The sequence below is a fragment of the Canis lupus genome, chromosome 6 (genome assembly GCF_048164855.1).
Source record: "Canis lupus baileyi chromosome 6, mCanLup2.hap1, whole genome shotgun sequence".
Classification (NCBI taxonomy): domain Eukaryota; kingdom Metazoa; phylum Chordata; class Mammalia; order Carnivora; family Canidae; genus Canis; species Canis lupus.
Window position 1 is genome coordinate 32,878,193 of NC_132843.1, and position 18,993 is coordinate 32,897,185.

An 18,993-nucleotide genomic window follows, 5' to 3' on the forward strand; every position below is an offset into this window, starting at 1 on the left:
TGCTGCGGCCGACAGGCGGACACTTGTGGGTGCGTCTGTCTCTACCTGGCGCCCCTTCATCTCCATCTTGCAGTAGGTGGTGTGCCAGGGGCTGGGGCTCTAAAAATGAACAAATGTGCCTTTTTCCACAAAAAGCTCCAGACTCAGAGGATGTCTGTGCACGTCCGTACTTACATACATACATTTCCTTTATATACACGCATATATATATATATATATATATATACACCTGCATACAAGCATGTGCACTCATATGCATATGTATATGAGAAATAAAATGAATTTATTTCTTGGGCTGAATTTTGTGGAGTATAAACAAGAAACAGCTTTATTCTTCTTATTTTCTGCAGCATGCTTTAGCTCCTTTCCCTTCCTTGCCTCTTGACGGCATGGTGGGCAGATTCCAGAGCGGTGCTATTCCCTTTACTCACTGTGGACATTGAAGATCCCTTCCAGGTATTCAGAAGCCCAATTCTGTCCTTTTTCAAAACTTCAAGATCTTGTCTAATTTAAAGCCTCTCTTCTCTGAGATTAGGTTGAACTGGTGGCTTGGGGACCAGGGGGAGACCAGTATGATCGGTTTTCTTCTTTTTGTTTCCATGTTTCCCCCTCCTGCTTTGTGTTCCTTCAGGGCTTGGGGGTGCTGTGGGAGAGATGGGGTCAGGCATTAGATACTGTAAAGATAGGGGAGCCCATGGTCCACAAGATTCACGGTTTGCAAGATAGATCCACGCCTTCTGCTGTAGCAGGTGTACAGCTGCTACAGGAGGCACATGGTAGGTTGTTCACAGGTCCTCCTGCCCAGCACCACCATCCTGCCTCCATCAGGATTTCCATAGTGTGGGGGCCACATTCTCTGGATGACTTCTGGCAACCCCCTTCTAGTTCCTATCCTCTCAGGTCAGTCAGAGGCATCCAACCCTCTTAGGCAGGATCTCATCTGGCTGTCTCCAGCTCTTCTGTGTATCATCTGCGCCACACACTTGGCCCACAGGAAACTCACAGGGACAGGTCAAGCCTGACACTGCTCCGCTGTTGTCCGCTGTCCTTTCCCTGCCGTCCTGGGCTCCTGGGCTCCCCTGGCCAGCTCTATGCAGCCTAGGTACTCCAGGTGGGAAGCTGTTCTCAGCCTCCCCGTCCACATGTGGGCCCTAACTCAAGCTCCCCTGGAAAACTCTGTGCTTCCCTTAGACCTGTGGCTGCTGTGAAGCCTGTGATTTGGTGGCACAGGAAGCATCCTGCCAGGGTGTGGTACTCCAGCCTCCTGCTCTTGTAGCTGCCCCAGGATCTATAACTGATGCTCTTCAAGCCCTTCTTCCAGCTCTTGGTTGAGAAAAACCAAGAACTTTCTGTTCCTTCACTGAACTTCCTTTCATATTTCCTGTTCTTTCACATGGGTTGGATGGCAAGGTGGTCTTCAGCTTCTCCCCAGAATGTGCGGGTGTGTACTGGTTGTCCTCAGTTTTAGCCCAGATTCTAAGACAATGGGAGATGTCCCAATAAATACAAACTATTCCCCAGCCACACTAATAATTGTTAAGAGGAGCCAGGCACTAAACAAGCCCAGTGGGAGGCAGAAGGAAGAATGCCTTAGGTGGCCAAGCATCGGGGAAGAGAGAGAGATCTGGAAGGATCAGTGGGGTTTCATCAGGAAGGACAGCAAGGAGGGAATTCCAGGCAGGGACATGAGAACAAGCCTGATGACAGAGAGTTTGGTAAACTCAAAGCACGGCAAGTTGGGTGTGTGAGGGAGGAGTGGCAGTCACAATTGCAGAGGCCAGCTGGACATGGGGAGGGTGGGTGGGAGAGCCACTGACAAACTGTAGGTATGTGGTGCTACTATATTGTTCGCCAACTGGAAAGGGCCTAGGAGATGAAGCAGAGAAAGCACTTAAGAGACTTGTGCCATGTGTAGGTAAAGGATGATGAAGGCCTACTCTAGGCAGGATACACATGGAGAGGAGGGCTGGTTGGAGAAAGATCTTCAGGTAGGGCCTAGTGAGTAATGAGCTGTGTGGAACTCAGGGCTATGGGTAGGGGATAAAACCTTGTCGAGGTCCCCCAGGAATGGTAGTTACCTTTGAACTTTTTCTTTCTTACATCTTCCTTAGATACTCAGTTGTCTTGTGTTCTCTTGAGTCTCTTCACCTTCTGTGTTCCTCTCTAAAGGGGTGACAGATGCTGGTGAGTGGCTGGTGGAGTATTTACTTAGTGGTGGTGGAGCAGGTTCGGATGGTTAGAGCCCATTTTTGACCTCCTCAGTAAGACCCAGGGAGGTAGGTGTATGGAAATGTTCTCTAAAACTCTAACCTGAGAATATGTAAGGAGCTCTTATTGTTAAGCAGGTATTGTTTGTGCAACTCGTTTGGCAATCAATCATGAGCTACCTGTGACATTTCTTCTCTTGTTATCTGGAATTGGTATTTAAGTCTATAAATCCACTCACCCCATCCCTCAGGGCTCTGCTTCTCGGTTTCCAAGGTGACAGCTAGCTAGCAGGTAGACTAACCCATGCTGAGTTGTTAGTTGATACCATAGGAGGCAACTCTGAGTAATGGCAAGCATTTTAAGCCTAGTAACATTCAAGTTTCTTTTAGAAGAAAAAAAATATTTCAGACCCAAAGTAATGACCTAGGTAATTTTAAGTTATAACATCAATTTGGTAGGTATGCAGAACATTTGAGTGTACTGGATATGTTGTATTACTTGATGTACTTGCATTCAGATTGAAAAGATTGAGAAAGACTCTCTGAGCTCTTATCCTGCCAGGCCAGCAAGATATTGAATGTTAGTCTTGTTACTGTTCTCTGCATCTCAGCTAACACATCTACTAAAGGTTGTGTAAGTTTTTCAGAGAGTCTTAGGCAGTGACAAAGCATGTAAGCCATTGGTTGTACTGTTATCAATGAGGGGGTCTAAGTTCTCAAGGCAACTTAAAGTCTACTGTTCTGCTCCCTCTAGGCCTTGTTTGGGTCCCAGGAATCCCTAGAATCCAGTTCTTCAAGGTGCATTAAGCAGCCATTTATCCCATATCCTACTCCTACACCTTGTCTTGATGGGGAGTAGATATGGATTTCTACTACTTGAGGGACCTTCAGAGCTTTTTCTCCTTCCACAGTTGGGTAAATCTGACATCACCTTTTCTACTTCTTCCTCTCTCCCTATAAAGGACTTTTGCCTCCTTCCATCACCCTCTGGTACACTCAGCACATTTCCTTGGTAAATGAAGTTTTTACAGAAAGCCTCGTGTGATGTGTTCATTGAGCACCTTCAGTATGGCCCCACAAATATTCCTGATGGAGAGAACACAATGTGCCTGATTACCCTCTGGAACAGAAGTGATGGGTGGGTGATATAGACCACAAAAAAAACTTAATGTCTCAGTAAATCCTTTTACTTCTTGTATAGTCATAAAAGTGGGTATATGGGTTTTTTTTTTTAATGCCTTTTTTAATGCCTTCAGGGAGAGCCTAGTGAGTAATGAGCTGTGTGGAACTCAGGGCTATGGGTAGGAGATAAAACCTTATCGAGGTCCCCCAGGTAATAGTAGTTACCTTTGAACTTTTTCTTTCTTACATCTTCCTTAGATACTCAGTTGTCTTATGTTCTCTTGAGTCTCTTCACCTTCTGTGTTCCTCTCTAGAGGGGTGACAGACGCTGTTATTGTGTTTATTATTAACATAATAATAAACATGATAAAGTTATTAATTAAGCAGAAACAAACCCACAATCTAATAACATTTATATTAACCATGTTATTCATATATCATGATACTATTTGAAAAAAAATCATGGCAGGTCTTACCATGGCTCTGGCTGGTATGGCATGGCCCTTTGGAGGTCAACATGAGTGTCCTATTATATTTTGTGTGGTGATGACTTAATTTGCCCACATTTTTTTGTTTTAGCTACTGTGACCTCTTTTCATAGAATCAGCTGTAATGCTATTTGGACTTCACATCGTGCCAGAATCATTATTTACATAATAAACATGCTGTACTCCTTTTTCATTATTTTGTGACAATTAAAGTAGTACCAGTTGTAACCAGCTCCGTTACCAACCCAAACACAAGCATGGACACAGAAATCATGGGATAGTGTTTGGTTATTAGATGGCCATTAACATAAACCCATATATACTCATTATTTAAAAAACAATCACAATACAAAACAGAAAACTGAGAATATTTTTTTTAATTTTTATTTATTTATGATAGTCACACAGAGAGAGAGAGAGAGAGAGAGGCAGAGACACAGGCAGAGGGAGAAGCAGGCTCCATGCACCGGGAGCCCGACGTGGGATTCGATCCTGGGTCTCCAGGATCGCGCCCTGCACCAAAGGCAGGCGCTAAACCGCGGTGCCACCCAGGGATCCCGAAAACTGAGAATATTTTGGATTGAAAGCTTTGAATTCTGTGCACCTATGATTCCTAGGCCTACAAAAGCCAGTTTGGAAATATTACTGTGGTTGCATGGGTATGAGCTTGAATCAGATAGAACTGAATTTGAATCCTGCCTCAGTTTCCACCTCTGTAACATAGTAATCGTAATGCTTACCTTCTGTATTAGTTTTCTAGTGCTTGCATAACAAAGTACTCACAACTGGGTGGCTCAGGACAATAAAAAATGTATTACCTCACAGTTCTGGGGGCTAGAAGTTTGAAATCAAGGTGTTTATAGGGCTACACTCCCTCTAAAGTCACCTGAGCAGGATCCGCTCCATGCTTCTCTCTTAGCTTCTGGTATCCTCATGCATTCCTTGGCTTGTAAATGGATCATTCCCATCTTCCATCTTCACGTGGTGTTCTTCTTTGTCTTCACATCATCTTCATCTGCTCTCTGTGTCTGTCTCTTGTTCAAACTTCCCCTTTCTATAAAGACATCAGTCAGGGGATTAGCACTCCCAACCCAGTGAACTCACTGTATCTTGACTACTTCTGTAAAGACCCTATTTCCAAATGAGGTCTTATTCTAAAGTCCTGTCTTATTCAAAACCTTTTTTGGGGGAGGGCACAATTCCAACCACAGCATCAAACTTTGCTGTTCTGAGGATTAGAGATAATGGACCTAAACCAACAGGCTCATTTTAAATGCTTAATAAGGAGCAGTCAGTATGTCCATAATAGGATGGCTCATTGCCTCTCCCAGAGACACAGTTCACGGCCATATTTACATTCAGCATACCAGCTATAGTTTGGGATTTTTGACACTGCAATGTATCAATGAGAGAAAGGCCCTTTATTACAGATCAAATTCCACTAAAATGTTTATGTACTCTCAAGGCTAAGGCTGTCACATTTCTTTATCTACCACATTACTTTTCAAATATCACTTTGGACCAGATTGTGAGTCTTTTGATCTCATTCACTGTTGTACCTCCAGTATCCAATAGTTGCTGAGCAAATACCAGCCTGTCAGCCCTTCCACGTTTAGACTGTGAGTTTCTTTTGCTTTAAAGAAGCAGGCTGATACACACACACACACACACACACATATATATATATGGTTTTTTTTTTCTTCTTTCCTTTTTTTTTCTTCTGTTGGATTTTGGGACCGAGTCAGATTTTCTCACGAATTAAGAAAATTAATGCCAAACTAGAAGCAGTGAAATGCAGAACTCAGAAAGGAGACTTTGAAGGGAAGGGAACATGTGTGATAAGCTGTTGTGGGCCTGGCCAACCATGTCCAAAGACTGCAGGTTTCTGCATTTTAACACTGGGCTGTCATATTCCATGCAGATTAGAGTCCCAAAGAGAACTCTGAACAGTGGCCTTCGCCTCATGGGCATAAAAATTTTCCTTGTGGCCATTAAAGCGAGGAATGGAGCCTGGCTCATCAGGCTGACTGAGGGTTTTTATGTGGAGGAGGGAGAATGAGGGACCAGCTTTATAGAGTGCCCTATCAGGTAGATACACATTTGACATAGGAACGCTGAGTTATCAAGTTTTCTCCAAGGGCAACCATATATCTTGGGAATCCAGAGCCAAATTATATTTGACATTTCATTTAAAGCCTGAGACATCTTGATGTTAAACCGGAGTCTAAGAGTGCTAAAGTACGAGGCCGTTCAATTTGACAGAGCGGAGGTTTCTATTCCTATCTCACCTGCATGGGTAATAGACAAGTCTTGATAGTTCTTCCTTATTTCATCCAGATGAAAATCACTGAGTTAGCTCTCTGCCGAAATGACACTAGCTCAAAGTTATTTTTTCTCTGGCAGTGTGCAGAGAGCACATCTAGAGCCATTTGGAAGCTACATTGTGGCTGGTATTATTTATGCAGTGGATAACAAAGCTATATTTACTTGGCTCACATTCCAGATTGAAGAGGTATGGGTGTGTGTGAGTGGGAGATACATGAGCAAGACCCATCGGGTGACATTTCCTCCAGATGAGAGGCGGAGCGGAGGACGAGGAGGCTGGGAGAATTGCCTTTAATTCAGGGTGGTGGTAATTCCCAAATTCCTCTTTCCTTTTTGTGAGAATTTTGTGCTGCTTGTCCTTGTGAATTTTGGAAAAAGGGCAGAGAGGACAAAAAGGGACAAAAGGAAAGCAATTTCAGCCCAGTGGTTTTGAGAACGTGTGGAAATACTTCATTGTGTAAAAATAAGAAAAATTTAGACATATTAAGTTAGCATGGGGGTATATAACACATATATAATGCAGGGATGAAGAAATGTGCATACCTTGAGAAGCAACGCTCAATTTTTATCCATGTACTTTTGTGCTGAGGTGTAGTACATGATCAAAAATGTTTGGGGATAACCAACCAATGGCCTGTGCTGGTAGATATGTTTCTTACCTTAGGAAGTAACAAAAACAGCCCATCAGATAGTGATTATTTTAGGAATACCTAGTATGTAAACAGTCCTATGATAAATTCTGCAATAGAAACAAAGACATGTGGGTGATGGTCTTCACTCTCAAAACACCCCCATAATGAGGAAGAGGAAGAGGAATCGGCTGAGTCCTGGGCAAGCTGCCAAGGGCCACAAACATGCATCTGAATTTCCATGCCCAGTGTCTGGACTGAGCCCACCAAGTAGCAGGGGATCCAGAACCATTGGTGGAGTGAAGGAATGAGTGATAGAGTCAATAAACAAATGAAAAAGTGCTCTGTCAGACTGAAGCTGAAGGAGAACTCAAAATGGAGTGGGCTGCAGTGGTCTCAGAGAGCTCTTGGAAGAAAAAGGAAAACTTAATGAGCTGTGAGTTTTTATTTGTGAAATTCTCCAGGTGCGGCCAGTTTCTCTTTCAGAGGCCCCAAATAGGACCCTCTGGCAAAAAACAAAACAAAACAAAACAAAAAAAACAAAAAAACTTCCTGAAAGATGAGAGCAGACCCATCAATCCCTCAGACACCATCTATCATGGTACCTCTCTGCTCTGTAATGTCCATTTTGCATCATTCATCATCTTATCTCTCTTTTTTCAAATATTCCTATAATGTCACAGCCCAATGTTACAGCACCAGTAGAGGTATATTGTTGACTTTTAGAGAAAACAAAGGACAACAGATTCTCATCACCCACAGTCAACATGGCTAACACCCTATTGCATATCTGTCTGAGCATATTTACACCAAAATGAGACCATACTGTATATACGTAGTTATCCACAGTCTGCCTCTTTTTTCAGTAATGTTGTTCACCTTTTCATTTCATTAAACTGTGAACTTGCCAGGTATTCTCCCAAGGGACATTCACATGACTCTTACAGTTAGTTTCTCCTGTATGAGTTGAGGCACACTGACTAGGTGTTATGTCCCCTCAGCAGAGGTACATGACAGATGGCCCATACTGTGCACAGGGAGTTTTGTGAGCTCTTTGATATCACACAGGTAGCTTGAAATTATTGTGGGGGGTGTTCACTACATGGAAATCGGCAAATAGTGCATATGGGGGTTTCCCCATCTCTCTGAACTGGCTGTGAAACATTTACCAGCACACCTCTGCCTCTGCTTTCATCTAATATAGCGTAGCACCCCCAATCCTTTCTTTCTTATGCCACTGATTTGTTCAAGAGAGCAGGTCAGCTGTCCTACAGAAGGTACTGTAGTCCTTGTTTGTCTGGCTTGTGCTGTCATTTGGCACACATGTCTCCTGTCTCTCACGTATTTCCTGTGTCCTGGATATTATGTCAAAAAGCTTAATGCATTCATGTTAAACATTTCTGGCTATTTTAGCTGATTTTAGATATATAATATTGTAGTATGCTAGAAGACATGTATTTGTTGATACTAACATTGACCCTGAGTTAAAATAGGGACAATTCAGTCTCTCCATTGTAGAATTACTTTTTTCTCTTGAGATCAGAAAGTAACCTGGTGTGGTATTATTTGACACTATATGAATGTATTGCTACAAATCATTCACCTACTCGTTTTGACACCAACTGATAATCCTTCCCTGAAGTAGTTAATTTAATTAGAGTTTCTAAACTGTTTCAAAATTCTATCACCCTTCCTTCATCTGTTAGCTGACATTCCTATGTAAAGAACAAATTTCCCTCACCAAGTGTGCTATTTTTATTACCCTGAAACCAGTTGCCACCAGGAAGACAAATGATCAATTGTTTTTCTTTATTTCCTCATTTTCAAAGAGAGCAGTTGTGTAAATACTTACCTCCAATGGTGACAAATGTGATTTCTATGACTCTCTTTCATAGTATCATTATGTACTCATTGATTTTTCATTGATTCAATCTGTTTCAACCCACTAAACTCTTTATTCTTTTTGAGGTCCAAATTGTCACAGCTTTGACCAGGGGTAGCTTTTCCACGTTGGCTCCTGGATCTGTTTGGCACAGTCTCATTAATCTTTGTAGGCTCTCTTACTTTGTGATACAACAAAAGATCCCAGGCACATCTTGCTCCTTTTTCTCTCCCAGAGTGGAATCAGCCATTTCTTCTGGAAGCCTTGGTTTCTTTCCATGGAGAATGGTAATAGAGGCCATAATCTGGGCACCAGGGATGTGCACTGCTGTTGAGGTTAAATTGCTTCTAGAATCTTTCAGCATCTTTAAATATGTAATTAAAAAGTCACAAGCTCATATTCATAATTTAAGTTCAACTTTTAATATTGGATTGTTTTCACGTACCCTTTTTAATTGTATACTTGTAATCTTTTTACATTGAAAGTTTTGATCCCTAAACCATCATCAATATAATTACTTGTTTTTATATTAAAAATAGTTTGAAAATACCAACACCAATTTTATAGCATGCAATATAATTATAATTACTGAAGAAGGTTTATTTTTGTGTATGTGGTTATTTTTGCCTTAGTACGACTATCTTGTACTAAGTCTTTACAGTCAAAATACTGTGTTTTCAAGTCCTTTGAATTGAATCTTTCCAGTTTAATGTGTAGTTAGTTTCATTTGTTTCAATTTGTTTTCAAACAAATAACAAAAAGCAAGAAAACGAATTATTACATGAGTACGTGAAATTGGCAAGGGGGAAACAAAAGCCAATTTCATGTACTCATTTAATAATTAGTTTCCTGTTTATCATTCCAGTATTTCTTTTTTTACGTATCTTTTCCATATGTAAAAAAAGACTATGTACATCATTCCATGTCTTGCTTTCTTTCTGTTATTCTACTGTATTTATTGGTGATCTTTCTAATGGGCACGTGAATATTGTCCTCTTTTTTATTTTTTCCTTTGTAAAGCATTCCTTCTTAGGGGTCCATCACAGGTCAGGGAGGGAGAATAAAAGCAGAAAAAGGGGAGTTAGGAAAGCAGAAGCCAAACTCTGTTGTTTGGAGGCATCAGGCCAAGACCAGAGATGAGGTAGAGTGGGAAAGGCCAGATTGATACCAGGTGGGAAGAAGGGCCTGTGTGAGGCTGGATAATGTTTTCTCAGTTTATACTCGACAGCTGTCTTCCTTTGGAGGGCCCAACACTTGCTCCAACAACTGAAGCCTGCTTACTCAGTATAATAAGGTGCATGGCTCTCCATGCTGTGGTAAGCCTGCAAATGAGAAGGGCCAGCATTCTTTAGCCAACATCACAGCCTCCAAAGGATCTGATGACTGATGAGTGGTTGAGGAGGTTGGATTGTGTGTCTCCTATTGGAAGGAGCCTGATGGTTGGTCTCATTGAAGTTGTTTCTTATGATCAGGTCCTAAAGTTCTGTGCTTAACTGATGAAAATGGCTGATACAGAGTGGAGGAAAATAGCAAGTTCATAGCCATGTTCTTTATTACTTCATTCATTTATTCAATTGTATCATTATGTACTCATTGATTTTTCATTGATTCAATCTGTTTCAACCCACTAAACTCTTTATTCTTTTTGAGGTCCAAATTGTCACAACTTTGACCAGGGGTAGCTTTTCCACGTTGGCTCCTGGATCTGCATTTATTGACTGCCTACTGTTTTCTAGCAACTTAGCTAGGGCCTGAATATGTAAAGCAAAATAAGATACAATTGTGTTTGAAGGTGCTTCTAGGATAGAGCAGTGGTCCTCTCGTGTTGTAAATCTCACACCTCAGCATTCAACATTTTTAAGACGCATCCCAATCATTCTTATTTATTCAACACTCTAATATGAACATTATGAAACACACAAAAATACACCTTACAGAGGGTTTATAAGAATATAAATGGTGATTTTTTCCTAAGAATAGTTTTCTGAAAATTGTTTAATTAAATAACAATGTGATATGGATTATTGCAATTTGTTAGATATCCAAGTAGACGTAAGGCAGGGTAAAACAGAAACAGGTCAAGGGTCTTCTTACCTGCGTATCCAGGTATCAGAATGCTGCACTAATATTAACGTGGAGTTACTAGTTCAACTAAACCAAATGACCTTTTTTTCTGAGAAAAAGCAACATTTATTGAAACTGCACCATTTAAGTATTTGCACTGTGTTAAAGACAGCATTCTTACCTGGAATGTAACGATAAAGACATAAACTTTTTAATTAGATAATTTTTTCTAGCTCCTTTCATTGGCTACAGGAGGAAATTGATGATGCCAAACAACAAAACAGTGAAGAAAAGACTAGTACATGTGATTATAAAATAATCATCCCTCTACTGTCTAGGTACCACTTTGAACCAAATTAGGACTTTTTTCTTTTTTAAGCTAAGACTCAAGGAGACATTAAAAATATTTTTTTTGGAGGGAAGAAAACTATATGTAATATCTATTACTTATTTAAAGGCAAATGAATGTTCTGAAATTGGTACCTAGTTCATCTGCCATAAGAAACTGATAACGATCCTAGTTGATGTGGTTAGGGGGACAGTTCAGATCCATCCTAGGATCCACCTTTAGATTTCTTCTGGATGTACCATAGTATTCTTCTATGAGTTAATGCTAGTGTGTCTTGCTTTTGACTCAAAAGTACTATTACTAAGGCATAGTCTATGCTGAAATAATCAAAAGAAAGCCTTAAATACTGAACCTCTATTAGCTAAGTTTGGTGAAGGATTTTTTGCCTCCTCAGAGTCTCAGAATTGCTGCCTTCAGCTCTGTGATGCTGCAACTTTTTTGTGACTTGGGTCTTCTTGGGAAAGTAGATTCCATATGAACTAGGGTGCTTGGGGGTTTGGGTGGAATAGTCAAGTCCATTTTGCAGAAAGACCTCCTTCCTTCTTGAAGTTTTGGTTGAAAAATGAGTTCCCTCATTGTGCAGAAACATGAGTACTATGACATTTCCTGCAGACATTATTAAACATTGCCATGGCAACAATGGATTGGGACACTGAGTTAATCACTCATGACAAATATTTTGTCAGTTACAATAAGATAGAAATTTTATTGCTAAATCAGAAACACACACTTTTTTTTTTTAAACTTTAGGCTGACTATCTTAAGTTTGAGGAAAAATTTAAACAAAATATTTTTCAAGTGTTCCACAGGGGACTTGGTTTTAGAAGAGATAAAAGAATGGTTTTTAATTTCCATGGTTGTTTGTAAATAAATAAGTGCTGCTAAAATGTTTGAAAATCATTTACAGATAGATTTAAATATCTGTTATTCCAGCCCTCAGAACTTGCTTTGCAATATCAATTACTTACCAAAAGTCCCTTCACAGGCAACTTAGAATGAGACTTTAGCCTGGGTCAGAATTATCCAGATTTTAAGTGGAATAATCCAAATTACAGAAGTCTTGGTGAACTTTGAGGCTTGGTTTAAGGTTAAGCCAACAAACAGCGAGGAGCCATGCCTGGTGATGAGAGACAAGGCCTTTAACGGAATGTCTTGGCAAGCTCTCTCTTCTCTCTTTATGGGCTCCACTTTGCTCTCTCTTGTGAGCTCCATTTGTAATATTAATATAATAACATCCACATACATATATTTATATGGTGTTTCCTTTTCAAGGTGGAAAGACATTAAAATTAAGCCAAGTATTTTTATTTCACCAACCATATTATGAACAAAACAATTGCTTTTCTCACCTCTGGGATAGAAAGTGTTAGTTGTCTCCAAGTCACTGAGTTATGCTGGGGATAAAGGTAACTGAAACTATAGCATCATTTTAAACTGAAGATTAGATGACATAACGTCCATACCACTCTTGGGATTAATGTAAACAAGTTTGGAAAGTGAAGTTTTCTTAGGGAGCATTCATTTGGCCTTGTGGCATTAACCAGCAGAGAGGTGGTGCCATCCTGGAGATGGTCATCATAACTTGCTACTTGCAGAAGTATCCAAGCATACTTAATGGCTCTTAATTGCATACCATGTGATATATATGCATGTCCTAAGTACTGTGCTTATAGGACATGGGTAGGGGGACTTAGAGTCCTGTGTGCTTGGCTCAGGCCCTGTTTACTCTTATAATTATTCATTATAGTCAGAAGTGTCCTGACTTGGCAGCAAATTGTAGTAATTGCCTCACCCTCACCTCCATTAACAAGGAATATGTTCCAAGACCTTCAGTGGATACCCGGAACCACAGATAGTACTGAGCCTCATATATACTATGTTTTTACTTATACATGCATACAAATCTATGATAATGTTTAATTTAGAAAATAAGCACAGTAAGAGATGAATAATGACTAATAACATAGTTATTATTAGAATATACAATAATAAAGGTTAAGAATATATGGGAATATACTGCAATAAAGGTTAAGAATATACTTATAAGAATATACTAAAGGTTATGTGAATGTGGTCTCTGTCAAAATATCTGACTGTGCTGTGGTCACCCTTCTTGTGAGGATGTGAGGTGATAAAATGTTTATGTGATGGCGTGAAGTGAGGCGGACAATGTGGGCAGTGCAATGTAGTATTAGGATACCACTGACCAAGGATAAATCAGAAGGGGGATCATTTACTTCCCAACCTTCAAGAGTAACTGAAACTGTAGAAAATGATTATTGGTTATATGGTTATAGGTAACGCGAGGGGGAGTGCTGTATATGGTAATCCTAGGCAAGGGGATGTGGAAAATGGGATTTGTTGGCATTGAGCTATGCACCGGTCACTCTTAGCTGACTCAGTGCTTTTCTGCTTTTGTGAAATACAGGCTCAGGCTACCTCCCCTCACAGCTCTGTATGAGAGAGAAACAATTACCTTTCTGAGTTCTTGGCTGAAACTCTGGCAATAAAACACAGATTAACAAGAGAAAAACAAACCAAAGTTAAGTAATATGTATACCTCATGTACCCAAGAGAGAGACCCAGGAAAAATGAGTAACCCAAATAGGTGGCTTTAGAATTAAGATTTAATACAATCTTAATAGGGTGTAGGCCTCTTATGGGAGAGTAAATGATTATTAGGAAAGATGACTGGACCCTTAGAAGAATAGATGGGAAATATGATTGTGGCTAACAAAATTTATCTGGGTGTGGGGTTGACTTCCAGTCTCCTCTCCTCTGAAAACAATCCTTCCTGGTTGATGAAACTCCTGGGAAGGGGATTTCTGACGGTTGTGTTCCTTTTGGAGGATCTGTCCTTAGGCACTTAAGGGAGTTCAGAGAGGGCCTCTCCCTGCATTTGCTTTTGTTCAAATGCCTACAGCTGAAAATAATCATTTTTTTTTAATGTTGGCATATTTGGGGTGACATATTCTGTTGTTCTTCTTCTTGTACTCCTTAAGTTGACCCCGTGAGCAGTAGTCTGCAAGGATTTTTAAATCAAAACGTTTATGTCATTTGACCACTTTTTGGTTCTTCCAAGGTACATGGCCTAGTTTCTTGGACGCCAAACAGAAATGAAGCAGCTAGAAGAAGTGGTGTGTTCCAAGAGTCTTAGTATTGCTCTTGGTTCCCAGTTGTTTGTGACTTTTCTGCCTCAATTTGAGTGCTGATTTGTGCCACTGGATAAGAGCAACAGAGAGAGAAATGAGAGCTAACAGTGTAACCTGGGTTGTTCTGGTTGGTACAATATGAGAAAATGAGGACAAAAGAGAAACCCTTCATCAAATTATCTGAATGTTTTGTTTATTTGGCATCTGTCATTTAGATAGGTGATCAGAAGTAGTCAAAACATTCTGATCTTCCACTGTTTGTTTAATTTTCTTCTCTCCATATATAACCAGTACTCATCTGGCTTCATGCTTCCTTTGGAGGGATATCAGGGCCAGCCCTGTCAAGTGTTCAATTGCAGCTCACTGTGAATGAGCCCTGAGTGAAAATGAAGCCATGAGCAAGCTGCTTAGATAGGCATTTAATGTAGATCCTGAATTGGAAGTCTGAGAGGAGCTTGGGAGTTTGTCAAGTCCCCATTTTGGAGATGAAGAAATGGAGGCTCAGAGAGCTTAGGTGACTTATTGAGGGTCACACAGCTGTGGAAGACTGAGTAGACTGCAGGCAAAGCAGGCCTTACCCTCTGATCTCCAATGCTCTCAATGCTGAGGGGAAGCCAGAGTTCTTGTTTCAAAAGGAATGTGCCAAAGCAGGGTAATTGAGGATCATACAGCAGGCTCTGAGATGGATTTACAGCCATCGTGGGAAACTTGTGTCTCTGGTTGCAACTGACCTACCTCAGTCAATTGCTAGTTCTTCTTCTGGCTATTGGGAAGTAGGTAGTGGAATTTTTTTGGTCGTTGCTTGAGTTGTAGTTATGGGTTGGTATTTTGAACACATGTACTTTTTTCCTTGTTCAAATCTTTGTTTCTGGTAAAGTTAGATTGGGCACTTGGTTTGTTATATCCAGCACCAGGGAAAGAACATGGCTTCTCCCTTCAAGCCTGTATGTGGTTCCTGGCCCTTGCTGTTTTATAAATCTCAGGCCAAGTAGTCCATACATCTTAATTACGCAATTATTTGAAAAGATTCCAATATTGTCTACTTATCAGAGGTCTCCGGAATACACACCATACCCCTCTGATTAGGGGTGATTAGGGGTGATTAGAGAAATACCTGATATCAAACTGTTTTCACATTTCCTTCTGTATCGATTGTCCAAAAGGTGATTATTGTGGCTGCTCAGCTGGCTGTTCTCATTAGGAATCCATTGATTGTGGGCTGGTTATGGTTCCACATGCCAGGCTAAATGTGCTGCTTTCGATTCATAGTGTGAGGAAGCCAGATAAGAAAAAGGAAAATTAAGGCCAGCATTTTATTGTCTAAGCTCTGGTTAAATTGTTCCACCTTCTCACTACTTTCCCAGCTCCCTCCCCCAAAGAAACAACATTAATTAGTCTTTTCAGCTATGCAGTCTTTGGAAGCAATACTCTTGATCTATTGAAGGCTGCATTATTAAAATTATCTGCTGTGTCTGTCCTTAATAAGGTCAAAGAAAGAATCTATGAAAGCTGATTCATCACAAAGGCCCTGGGGATGCACATCATTGAGAAAGCCAATTTTATTTTCCTATTCCAAGATAGAACTGGGTTGCAACCTCCCTTGCTTATCAGAAAGGCAAAGACCAGAGAATTTGCCATTAATTTGGAGAAAGCCCTAATCAGTCCATCTGGCCTTCTTTGTGGAGGGTTCCTCAAGACCAGGCTACCTGTGGGGGATGAAGTGGTGAGGGAGGGTTTTAACTCTCCAAGTGAATGCTAATTCCTCTCAAGAGATGCTTGTCAGAATAGATTTCCCTCCCAGCTCTCAGCTTACATTTCTTTAATAGTTATTAATGCCACTGTACTGGCAATGCTCTTCTACTGTGATATAATCTCTCCAAAGAGGATGGCTATTACATGCATTCAGCAGGATTTAGGAAAGCAAGATTCAGGGAAAGAGAATTGATTTCCCCTCTTTTAGTAGAGGACAATGATCGGTGTGGTGTGACTTGTAGCACAAAAATCTGTAAATTACTTCACAATTGCATAGGGCATTCTCTGTAATATCCTCAAAGTATGAAGACTCCCAGCTTGGTCTCTTTACCTTAATTTGTGTGTTCTGAAAAAGAATTTGTTTCCTAGTTCTACTAAAAAATTGAAGTTCTGAAATTTGGAGAACAACCAGTGTAGGAAAAAAAGATGGCATTTGGCTCCTATACTGCACCAGATACATAGTAAGTATCCAGTGCATATTTGCCAACTTGTGGATAGATTGCCATGATAAAACATTAAAACTCCACATGAGTCATTTCAACATAGCTCCCATTTACAGCAAGTAATTAGAGCTTGAGCTTTAACATAATCTATTTCTTAAAGTTAAGTGTAAGGGGGTTTCAGGGCCTTTGCTTGGAGTTAGAGGTATGAGGGTACCTGTACTGTGTGCTCTATCTAGTCAGTCCAACTGATTAGTAAAATGTTATGGGGCAGAGAGGAGATAAAAGGATTTCCCAATTGGATGTGCTACAAAATCCAGAAAGATCATAGCCTGTTTTGGAAATTTGGGTCTGCCTGAAAGCAAGTGGCTGGAGGAGAGTATGACAAGTAAAGAGGGGCAGACCATACAGGACCTGATAGATTAAACTCTGGCTACTGGGGAAATTGCATGTCCAACAGAAGATTAAAGCCTGGGATGACAGGATCACCTTTGCTGGTGAGAAAGTTTATGGCTGTCCATAAACCCAAAGGAAAAAAACTCAGGAATCCAAGCTACAATATGTCCCACATCTAAAACATCTTGAGATCTAGCCCGGTGCCTGAATTATTCTACTGAGGGATTTTTGTATTTTTCTCAACCATTTCAATAACAAACTTGGAAAACACATCCCAGTTTGGAGATCACTGATTTTTATTTCTCAGTGCCAATATCACAGGGAAAATTATCATCTGTGTGGCTCTAGAAAAATTGATCTTCAGATGGGATAAAATATCCTACACTTACTCTTTCAATGGATTTCTGATTTACATAGTCGCTCTGTGTTCAGCAAGGAACATCCTGTATGCTGACCTGGATTTTACTTATAGCTGCCCTAAATTGTGTTATCCTGGTATACCAGTTGTTCAGTATTCAGCTTTGCTCCTCTGTAACTTAATATTATGATTTATTTCTGACTTGGCTTTTCTTTATCAAATGCTGACTTTTCCTAAGAGGTTCATGTGGAAATGTGCTGCATGGAAAAAAAGAGCACAGGTTGGCCTGAGGGCAAAAACATGAATACTGACCCAGGGACATGAATACAGGGCAGAAGGGATGGTGCCATGAGTATTTCAGCAACCGACAAAATTAACTCCTCCCAAGATGTTGTGCAGCGACTATAGATGTTGTGCAGTGACTATAGATCTCCTATATCTTTATAGGAGATAAAGTTTGGATGTATTTGTCTGCCAGCAACCTGTTCTTTCAAACTTGAAATTCAAAACCTTGCTTGAAAATGGACATTTGCATTTTATCTTGGCCTAGTGGACCAAGCTTGAAGGTATGTGGTGGCTATCCTACTACCTAAAAAGCAAATACTATTTGCAGTCTGCTTCCAAATTATTTGAAAGAGCTCAAAAGTAAATGACTCAGAGATGGATTAAATGTTCCTTGAAATACATCCAAATTTAATAATTAGTAGAAGGGTGCTTGAATAAATGCACTTAGAGGTTTATTGAGCATATACAAGGTTAGATGGTCCATATTTTGGAAAGGCAATGAGTCCATGGCACTTTCTTAGGAGCTGAGTAGATTGTTTTATCATTCAGATAAGCAGTAGCAGTTCTCTTATACCTAGAAGGACTTACGTAAGACTAAGGAACAATCAGAACAGCAGAAAATAAGAAAGCAATTCCATTTGAGAATATGAAATCATTTCTATCAGTCTTTTGGGATTTAAGACATTTAAGACATTTTTGTTGGAATGTCAAACTAAACCTTTCCCTAAAATAACAGATAGGTAGATGGCTCTTGTGTACCATCCGGGGCTTACGGCTTCCTATTATTGAACCAGCATCCCCTTATATGTTTCCAAATCACTTCTTTCAGTGTCTCCAGTGTTCAGAAACCTACTGGCTAGAGTGAAATGTGCCAGAGTGGGTTCAAATCCTGGCTCCGTCATTGGCTTGCTCTCTTAATCTTGAGCAAGGTGCGAAGGAAGTGTCTCTGAGTCTGTTTCCAGATCTACAAGTGAGAAGGAGTGAAACCCTAGCCTTGTGAGGTTGCTGTGTGGGTTGAAGTAATAAGAGATGGTGCTTGGCTGGCTAACAATCCCTTTATTCAACGGGAACCCTCTTGGCCTGCAGACTCAGACATGGCCTTCCAGGCCCATCTCTTACCTCTCCCTAACACAGCTCATGCAATGTCTACTGGCTATTGTATTTTCCATTCCACTAATACCCTTGGCATTGTCCCATATCTGTGCATATTCCACGTGATTCCCCTGTCTGGGAACCTCTGATGACAGGGCCATCTTTCTAGAGAATCTCTGAGGTAGAAGCATTAATAGTCCATGCTGAATATCAAAACAGACTCATAGCAAGAAGAAAGACTGAATGTGATAGAAGATGAAATTCTGCATCTCCCTGGGACATGCAGGATCAGAAAGTACTTATTCATTGTTTTTTTAAAAAAGGTTAAAGTTCAGGAATGTTTCTGTCACTCTTCAGGCTCTCCTGACCACCCAGAGAGCCTTGGTTCCCCACTGAGGGATGAGTCTGTGCTGCTCCTTACTGTGGTTTTCCAGGGGCCCCGCTGGGACAGG